Source organism: Haliaeetus leucocephalus, unplaced genomic scaffold (assembly GCF_000737465.1).
Source record: "Haliaeetus leucocephalus isolate CR32 unplaced genomic scaffold, Haliaeetus_leucocephalus-4.0 Scaffold166, whole genome shotgun sequence".
In the NCBI taxonomy this organism is placed as follows: domain Eukaryota; kingdom Metazoa; phylum Chordata; class Aves; order Accipitriformes; family Accipitridae; genus Haliaeetus; species Haliaeetus leucocephalus.
The window spans coordinates 1,323,812-1,333,337 of record NW_010972602.1 but is presented as its reverse complement, the minus strand read 5'-3'; positions in this window follow the sequence as shown (position 1 = coordinate 1,333,337).

The following is a 9,526-nucleotide window of genomic DNA, read 5'->3' as shown; positions in this document are numbered from 1 at the left end:
TTTGCAGTGGAAAATTTTAGCAGGATATTTCATTCTAGTAAATATTTAACTTTTCTAAACTCTGTATAAAAAGTAAATACCAAATTTATTCTCCCCAACCTTTTTTAAAATAATTGGACCTTTATGGAGGATATGTAGGAAAGGTACCTTACCCTTCTAGTAGTACCTGCAGCCAGAAATTAGTTTAGGTTTGCATGTTAAAATTGGTAGTATTACATAGATGAACCACTCTCAAACTGCGGGGAATACTGAACAACAGTTTTGAGAAGTGTAACTGTAACTGCACAGATAATGAACTAAATGCTTGCACAGTCTTTTCGCACTGAATAAAGACGATGATTATGTCAACTGTATTTAAAACATCTTTTTCAACCATTTTAATGAAAGTTCTGTGATCTATTATTTTGAGTTAAACCAAAAGAACTTAGCTTAAGTTGAGGAGTTATCTGTTTTAAGCTAAATGAGAATAACATTCTCATACCGCAGATTGAGCACAGGAAAGATGTTATAGTTTAGTTTGATTTAAAATGTTATCATAAGTTAAAGCAGTGCATCACATACAATCGCATACACACTTTTCAGTCTGTCATAAGCACTGTCTTACTGACTGGTGCAGAGTGTGAGAGTACTGTAGATAAGCTTGGTAGGAAATGGTGGTTTTTATTCCACCTTTTTTGTGATGAAAGAAGTAACAGTGTAAGGGATTTTATTTAGGCTTTTGCACCATCAGTGGCCTTGTGTTCTGAGGCTGCATTTTGAACGCCCAAATGTGGCACTATTACTGAAAGAAGCCAGCCTACCTTCTGCAGTCCTTGGTTGCTTGTTCTCTCCAGCAAAAAAAAGAAGGCTCGTTTTTCATGTAAGTCATACTCTTCATCCCATTCTTTGTGGGTTACCAAAATACTTATCCTAGCACAGCGGGGGAGGGGGGGGAGGGACACATACTGAATAGGACAGGACTAGTGTTTTTCTGTGAAAAATTTGATTTAAGTTGATCATCAACATGTTTTTTCCATTTTTTTCCCCATTAGTTTAATTGCTGATTGTTCCTGTTCTTTTGTTGTACTCTGTCTAGAACTTCAGGTCAGGAGGTCAAGTCTGCTGGGATATTTTCTATGCCTTCAGAATGGAGTTGCCTCTGGCCCATGCATTCATCTCCCTCCATGTCATGCTGTTAGTACTTTCTCTGATATACTCACTTTAAAAGCAGTATTTATGGTTTTAGATACTCTTTTCAAAACATAAACATGAATAATTTAATTTAAATGTGACATCACTGTAAGTGATATAAACATATGTAATTGTGTATAGTATGCTGGGAAAGAATCGTTTCAGTTATAATACCTGTTCTTTCTAACCAATTACACTGTCTTTTTGCTAAATTTGTATGAAAGTGAAGAAATGGCAGAGAGCTTCATTTGCAGTTGACCTTTTGAAAGTTGAGTATCGCTGCTTGATGTATGCACAGATTTGTCACTTCTGACAAGAAGAAATCCCGTGCTGTCCTAAATTATAATGTATAGATCTCTCTTTTCATATTTATGTTATTAAAATAAAGAATACTCTGAGTTCTCAAAAATACTGCAATTCAAATGCAGAATGTATAGTACCCAGCCTTTTGTGTGTATAGGTTAGGAGTATGGCTATGATCATGCTGTCTTAATTGCTATGCTGTTACTTTTCTGAATATTGACTGAAACCTTGAAATATTGGACAACTAAAGACCATCTGAACTTTGCTGGTTTTGAGGACAGTTTTGACAGTTCAGGAGAAGGAAAATTAACAGACTTTTTCTCTAAGATTCCCTAATTCCTCAATTATTGCTTTGAATTCTGGTCTTGCTGAGAGAATGTCTATAAATGTGAGAAACATGAACTTTCTAATTCTTTAAGAGTACAATGGTTGAATTTTATTTAGACACTACATTGGTAAAAGCTATAGGAGCAAAATAGATTGCGGAGCCAGATTCTCTGCAAGTTGGCAGCTTTCTCAATGCCAGTAGAAGCACTTGTGCCCGTAGTTATGACAACTACTTATTTTTCACATTAACAGCTTAACTGATTTCTTAAGGAAGGGGATTTCTAAAGGTAATTAGGTCTCTGGAAAATAGATCGGTTAAAAAAAAAAATTGATCTCACAGGTGCATAATTTTGTGATCTTATTGGACTCATCATCTCTCCAGAAGACCATCTGGTTGTTCTGTAGGGTCTGATCCTGCAAATTGTTAGGTGAATGCATAAGCATTACCAATATTGAGTGTGCATAATTGGAAAGCCTTTTATTGTCTTCTACTTTTAAAATTGCCTATAGTTTGTATAGCTGCTAAAGTATAGTGAATGCATGAACAGTATCACTGAATCCCAAATCAAACTTACCTGGCTGTTTTCTTGCCTCAAAATCTGATTTTGTTTACAAGACTTCATTAATAAGCTTCAATTTAAGTTTTCAGATTGATCTTTTTCTGATTATCTTACACTAATATAGCGCTACAATATTTAGGATTACAAACACAGTTTTATTTAAATGAAATAGCTTTCAGTGAAATTGCATTACCTTTCTATTAAACACAGATTTATATTTGGGGACTGGAACACTGAAGGTCTCTAAGTCCAATGTTATAAATGTGAATGTTTCCACTAGCTAGTATTTATGCTTTTTCTTATTTTCTGAAAGGTAATATTACTTGTTAGATACTCATAGTGAAGAGTTGAATATCCTTTTCTTTGTATGAAAGTCTAACAGTCGTCTTCTGACTGATTGTGCAGTCATGACATAGCTGAGGTGAAGATCCGACTTCAAACAGTGCAAGATAAATCATTTCCACATTCTTGCTTAAGTGGCTATTTTAGTGTAGAGAAGCACATTTTCTGTTGAGTGCTAGTGCCACTGTCTCCTTGACCCAAGGTCTTAACTATTTTGAGCAAAGTAGATTTGGTAGTTAGTGTAAGAAAGAGTTTTGTAAGAAAGACAGTTGTGCCATGTAGAAATTTTGAAATTTCTGTACTTTGTGGGATTGTCCATTGATGAAAGCATTGATTGAATGAAATGTGCTTCATACAAGATATTAACAGACATATATTCTTCTTATTTATAGAAACTGTGGGGGGGAGGGGGCGGGGCTGGGATCACAGCTGGGTATAGGCTTGTGTAAGGGACCTGGGAGAAGGGAATATGTTTCTCAACTCATTATATTGCCCAGCTGCTTTGCTCTCATTTCCAGCGATGAGAGCTATTAGCATGAGGCATTCTACTTTCGCTAAAAGGGGAGGAAGTAGGAGCATTTAACATTGCTTAATGGAAACAAGACTGTAGTTTTATCTTAATTTTGGTGTTTGAGGGCAGCCTAGCAATTTACTTATGAGAAACAAAGCCATGGAATTATTTTTGTAGTCTTAACAGATAAATCTCTAGAATTCCGTCAACCAGCAATGCTCATTAAACTTCAGTAGCTTTATTGCCACTAGGGATATAATGGAATTAACTAGAGTCAGGTGCACTTAATATGAGCTAAAGCTATGGTCATTTCTTCTTTCGATGTGCCACCTCTGAGATGTGTTACTGCTTTCAATCTGTGTTGCAAGTCCTGTATCCTGATGACATTCCGCAGCGCCCTGGGCAATGGCAGTCCCATTGCGGAAGAGCCTTTTTTTCCCCTGGTTTGTGCCAGTTCATGGTGTCAAATTTTTCCCCAAATGTAGAGAGGCCTTGAACATCTGAAAGGCCTTCGAGGTTTCAAAGAGGAAGAACATTTGCAGAAAGAGGGAGAAAGTATATGCAATTATTCTGCTATTCTTTTGGCTGCTCATTTTTAGTGGCTACATAAGATAATTCTAAAACTGAGCATTTACAGGGGAATAAAAACAAGGGTGCTTTCCCCCTGGTGCTACCTGGTGATTCTCCAACTACTATTCTAACATAGAGCTGCCCAGCTTTATCTGCCAGCATAGAAGGAGTGTGGGACAAGCTCTCTTCTTCATGCTGTTCCTCCTTTTTGCAAGAGTACCCCTGCATCTCTAGAAGAGATGGGCTGTTGTTTGGAAAAGCCGCCTCCTATTTCTGTTGTTTCCTTGTCTCAAAGAATAGCCTTGTGAAGGATAGATGGCATTTAGCTTTAAATGAATTTTGTTGTTTTTAATTCAAACAGTAGCTTCAGTGAATGGTTGTCAAATATCATCACACTGCTTACTTTTTAAAGGAAATGGAAAAAGTGTCTGACACAAAGGCATCTGAAATGAAGCACTTGATTATCATAGTATACCAAGAATGCACCTACTGGAAATACCGTGTGATAGTGTTGAAAATAAAACATAGACTCATTTAGTCCTGAGTTTTTACAAGTAAATGGCTTGAACCTGACGACAATGGATGGAAAATGGGTTTTCCTGGGAAATAAACTTAGGTCCTTCAAATTGTGCTTCTTGCACTATCTTGCAATAGGTATTTTAGTTGTGTGCATAGTAAATGTGAAGTTATTATTTAGTAGTGTGAACAATTATGCCAGCAATGATAAGGATGGGTAATGACAGTCCAGCAGCATTTTCTGGCTAAGGGTACCAATGGAAAAACTATTATTACTCCACAATTGGCAAAGTATTGTTTATATATTTTCTCTTTCTTTCTCACTTCCTTCAAGCTGCCTGCCAAGCAACTATTACTATGCTCTTTTATGTCAGTGCATTATAGGGCAGACTTTCAAAGCTACTCATGGAAGATTTAGCTACATTAACAGGATTTGCTTAAAAAAGAAATTCCCTACTGGCTTTACAGGAATGCCCAAAGGAGTCAAACATATGTGGATGTGGCAAATAGCTGTGTGGCGGAACATAGGGAACCGTAAAGATGTAAGTACAGTATATGGAATCCTAAACAGAAGTTGAAAAGTAAAAGCAAGTAAGGTGAATGTTTTGTGTAATAAATATATTTAAGGATGCAAAGTAACTGCAGAAAAGTCACTCAAGACCTTGTCTCTCTTCCCATTCCTCTTTGACTGACACACAGAAAATTAGATTTCACCTTTTTTTTGTTGTTAGATTTTCCTTTGGAAACATATTCACTGACACTTACTTAGCTGCTTTGTATTTCTAGTCTTTCTTTTCCTTCATTGAAATGAAAAGATTTACAAAGCATCTATAGTTGTATGAAATACGACAAAATTATTAGGTAATTTTTGGGCACAGAATGCTAGATGCAGTGAATATATACTGAACATATAAAGCTTCATGTGACAGCTTAAGGTAGTAGCTGCAATTGAAGATAAATGTATATTCACATACTCTGCATACTAATTGAACTTCTCGTTGTGCTAATGCCTCCCATTTCCTTCCAACCTTAAAAATGTTCTCTTTATAGTGGAAACGCAATGCTGGTTTGCACTTAATTTAAAATTTCTTATATTTCATTGATTCTAACAAAAATAGATGTAGTTAAAACACAGGACAGGTTTCCGTGTTTTTAGATGGAACCTCTTTCAGAAGCATCTGATTTTTTTTTGGCTGTTTCAATTAAACAGTGAAATAAGACTTAAAAACAGGTTGCATCAGAGGGTGAGTTTACAGTTCTCAGAGTTGCTAACTGCAGGTCGTTTGAACCAAAACTGTTTTTGACAATTTCTTCAGTGCAGGGAAAATGAAATGAAGGAATAACTAATATTTCACAAAGTGTTTCTGAATATATGAAGTATATTTAGTGTTAATTTACATATCCGATGTTATAGACCTTTCAATCGTCACAAAGATTTTTTTCTTTTTAAGTTGATAGTTCCTTTCAGCATTGTTCTGAAAAGGAAGGAAAAAAAAAAGAAGTCTTTGAAGCAAATAGTTATAGCCTAAATTAGCATGGACTTAGTTCAGTGTAACGTAGAAGCAACATAGTCTCAAATTGGAACAGAGGGGAGTATACTTAGCTCTTAAAATACTTACTGCAATCAAAATATTTGGTTTGAAATTTCTCTTGTTATGACTCTCAAGGTTTTGATGTCTTCACATTGAGATTTGCAAGGGGCAAATTAGAGCCTAAATATTTAGTAAACCTTATGGTACTTAGAAGAACAAAAAAAATGGAACATTTATTAATTGGATGTTAGCATTAATTATTAATATCAATAGAAGCATGATTAGTTAGGTTATTTGACACCTTTGACATCTGCAAGAATCCCTGAAAATTTGTTTTGATATTTGCCTTAAACTATACTTTTTTTCCTTCAGATGTAATACATTTGTAATAAATTTGTAGGTTTTCAAATGTAGAATTTGAGTTTCCTCAGCCTTGCTCTGCATAGCTTCTTGCTTTTTGCTGCCCTCCACTTAACCTTTTTCTTACCCTGAATCATCGTCTGCTAATAGTTCTTGCCTTTGCTTTCTCTGCTGGTCCAACTATTATTATGACCTTTAACACACAGAGGAGGATGATTTCTTCTTTTCCTGTGTCATGGGCTTATGTACAAGATTGCTATTATCTTTGAAGAGAAACTACCTATTCTTTTGTTGGCTCCAGTCAACTAAAGCTCTGTATTTAAATTCTTAATTAAATTAAGACTTCTATGCATGTAACTTTTTTCTCAAAAGTATACACATTCCATGTGAAGAAAATGCTTGCTTGCAGGGTGCTGGCACTGGTATTTCCTGTTGACTGCATCACAGGGATTTTATATCATTTAACTTTTTCACTGTCGGAGATGGCTTTGCAGTGCATGGTAGAAGAAAGCTCTGGGGAGCAGAGGAGCTCTGGGTTTAAAGCGGTCAGCTGTGTGCTTGTATAAGCTAAAAGCAAAAATCAGCAAAGTGTGGGGAAGATAAATTGTTGGCTGGGGGAAATATCTGGGGTGATTCAGAGACATCATTGAACAACTGAAGTAAATATTTGTTAGATGTGTTGTGAAAGCAGCTCGACAACCCAATTAGTGGAAATTCAAATTTTCTTATAGACAAAAAACCAAATTAGTTGTCTTCTGGATGGTTCTAAACACGCAAGGGCCAAGAGTATCAGCATCTCTTGTTAAACTGATTAAAGAAATGTATTCTGGTTAAGTTCTTGCCCTTAATTGCATCAGTGTTTGAAATTATCTTTTTTGTTGCAGCATGTAGCTGTGATGCATTAATTTATATAACCTAATATTTTTAGGATCTGTCTCTTTGGAATGGCTAATCTCTGCTATGTCATAAATGAGCCTACTCCATGTAGATGCTGAATGGCAGGAATTTATTTTTTTTTTAGTTACCTCAAAATTAGTTTTTTGGTGTGTCATCCTCCTTTTGCAAAGTTCAAGGTCTGTTTTATTAAAAGTAAATGCATGATTCATACCTGTAATTCACAGTTTTGCCCAGCCCATCAAAACAAAAATAATAAGGCCTACACATGTGTCTGTGTTGGTTTAACTTCATCAGTTTACTAAATAGGGAAAGCTTTAGTATGAGGATATAAATAATGGTCTTGGAAAATCCTAAGCAGAGGAAAATTGGCCGTTTTTCAGTTTTGTAGTGTTTACTTGCTTTTCCTATTGTGACACAAGGGGTTTTCTTTTCTAAAGCTTGTTTAAGCGTCAGTGTCACTTTGTTTAACTCAAACATCTAAATAAAGCATCTCAACTGTAAACTTGCCTTTCTCTTCCATGTGAAGCAGGAGCTACTGTACTAGATTTAGAGGAATTAATCCGTATTTGCATGCTAGTACTTGAGGTGGAGATACGGAGGGTTGCAAGGACCTGTAGGAAGCGCTAAGCGCCGCAGCTGGAGAACAAGCGGGAGAGGGGTTGTTAGTGAGGGGGCCTGGCAGCCAGGCTGTTCTGCCCGCCCTTGGGAAGGAAGAGGGTTTTTCCCTGATTTTTCAAGTCACTCTGCCCCTACATTTCTCTGCAAGGGCTGGCTGCAGGGAGGGAAGGTTTCTGCCTATGTCGTGTTCTTTTGCTGTGTCATGTTTCGGTTCGCAAGAGATGATGCAGCGACCGCAGTGGAGGTGGGGCTTTGGAGATGGAGCTAGCGCTGGTGACTCAACAGGTGGTTTTTCAACAGCTGATCTCTTTGAGATCAGGAAAGTGGAAATCATTTAAATTGCTGCGGGAATTATGTTTTCTCTGCCGAACAGCAACATTTATAGTGGGGCCTTTATACCGGGGGGCGAAGGTGCCGAGGGCTGAAGACCAGTTGAAGGGTCATGTGCTCCTATTCCTCTTTCTCTTTGCTGACTTTGGTGGCTCTGAATACCATATTTCCATTGTGTCTTCTTTCCAATGATTTTTTTGAGAGAGCGTAAAGCCTGGTTCATTCCTTGAAAGTAATCAAGTTCAGCCTTCTGCAGTTTGAATGAAAATCTTAAGGCAGATTTACAAAACAGCCAACAGATGTGTTTTCCCTGCCATCAAATGCGAAAACAGTCATGATTAAGATGCTTTTGTTGTTGGTGATGGTTTGGGGTTTTTTTATTAAGTATGTAAGACAAGAGTATTGTCCAAGACATATCAGAATTAATTGGGAGTTTCCATCAAGTTGCCTTTCAATATTCTTTTGAGGGAATAATTTTTATTACTAAAATTTATGTCAGGCATTTCCTCATATTGCACTTTGCTGCCAAGGAACTTGATTTTACATCAAGCTTGTGCCATCTGTTTTTAATTCAAATAATCATTGTAATTGAATACTGTGTTATCCAAGCGACTGTACTTGTTCCCATTTACTAATAAGGTACATAGCTTGCTGACATCTGCATATGGATAGGTTTGAAACTTGTTGTATCCTGTAATCATTCCTTCTTAAAGAAAAGGCGTGGCAAGGAATGAGCCCTCAGGAGCTACAGACTTTATGGCATTCATGGAGGGTTAGTCAAAATTCCTGTAATAGTTTATTATTCAGTGGACTTATAGCCCATTGTTTCAGGATACTGTCTTAAACTCACACTGCATCTGCACAAGTTTTACTCTAATTTAACACATACTGTTATCAGTCCAAGGATTCTTAGAGTTTGGGGGTTGGTTTTGGGGTTTTTTTTTGGTGCTTCTGTTTTGATCTGATTGCTTCAATTATTTCCACCAGCTAGGCAATACTGTAAGGTATCTGTAGGTTAAGCTAATCATTGTATCCCAACGATAATAGGGTCGTTTCTTTTCATGATGAGCCTGGATGTTATTCTTTCACTCCATGGCTTACAGTTCAAGGGGATAGTTTTATTGCAGAAATTATAACTTTCAGGTAATGCTTTTTAATTGGTTTGTGGTGACTCGGATGTTTTAGTATTTAAATAATTCCATTCAATTATATATTTTGTATAAATGGTTACCTAGTTAACATTTCAACTGTTATTCTTACTTTTTAACTGAGAAGAATTTTGCAGATAATGTTTAAGATTTTTTTTTATCAATAATTACTTGTCAAGAATACGCTAAATTTCTGTTCAGGTGACTGGGGAAAAGCTGAACAGCTCTAGATGTTACATTTTTCTGCCCTAGGTAACGGAGAAGGAAATGTGCTGCAGTGTCATGAAGAAGTAGCAAAATGAATGACAGCAGTTGAAGGAATGCGATGAACCTGGTAAATTA